The following is an 813-nucleotide window of genomic DNA, read 5'->3' as shown; positions in this document are numbered from 1 at the left end:
ATGTATGAGCAATGCTTCGAAGACACCTATGATCGAATACGAGTAGCCGACGAATATCCTTTGCTCTTACCGGCTATGTTTCACTGCCATAAAGTAGGACGGAACGAACTGTTGAGCAATAAACCCGTCCTTTGGTTGCTAGACGGATATCTCGTCTACGCCATAAATGACGCAAGTTGGCAAAAGCTAGACGAGCCTTCTGTATCCGTGCTGCGATTTCGTTACACACCAGACCACAAGGGCTGATGAGACTCCCAGGATAAGTGGAGTGGTCGACACGCTCAACTACTCCACTCCCTATCGTTAGTTCAGGTGTCGATGCAACTTAATCCTGAAGTAATATTTTGCACTTCGAGAGGGAGAATCGCATCCCGAACATACATGCATTGTTGCTTATAGTGGTCAGAAGACTGCATTTTATAGTTAAGATCATGAGTCAATTGAGGCTAGACCACCATCGAAAACCTGGAAGCACTGGACGGCCGTTTCGTCCTATTATGGGACTCCTCAGCAGTGCGCATCCACGAACCCGCTCTCGCGAGATTCGAACCCAGGACCTACCAGTCTCGAGCCGGAGCCCTCAACCGATAGACCACTGAGCTGGCATCCAACGGTGTTAATGTCTAACCTCAACCAATCCACGAAATTGCGCAACCAACTTCCAATGTACTGAGGTAGATACCTGCATTTTGTCAGCGTCTTCACCAAATAGAACTATGTCATCGGCATATTCTAAGTCAACAAGTGAATCTCCTGGTAGAAGTTCAACCCCCTTTAAATATGGATGAGGAGTGTTATTTCTAAAAGCATGTC

General features: G+C 46.9%; 1 non-coding gene across 1 annotated transcript; it reads right to left on the bottom strand.

Moving 5' to 3' along the window:
• Positions 1–530: 530 nt before the first annotated feature.
• On the bottom strand, positions 531–602 carry Smp_tRNA_00264_Pseudo_CGA.1.1. Its single transcript has one exon. It is a non-coding gene (tRNA).
• Between the last annotated feature and the right edge of the window lie 211 nt (positions 603–813).

The sequence above is a fragment of the Schistosoma mansoni genome, chromosome 6 (genome assembly GCF_000237925.1).
Source record: "Schistosoma mansoni strain Puerto Rico chromosome 6, complete genome".
NCBI lineage: Eukaryota > Metazoa > Platyhelminthes > Trematoda > Strigeidida > Schistosomatidae > Schistosoma > Schistosoma mansoni.
The sequence above is the reverse complement of the archived record's forward strand: the minus strand, read 5'-3'. Positions and strand labels throughout refer to the sequence as shown.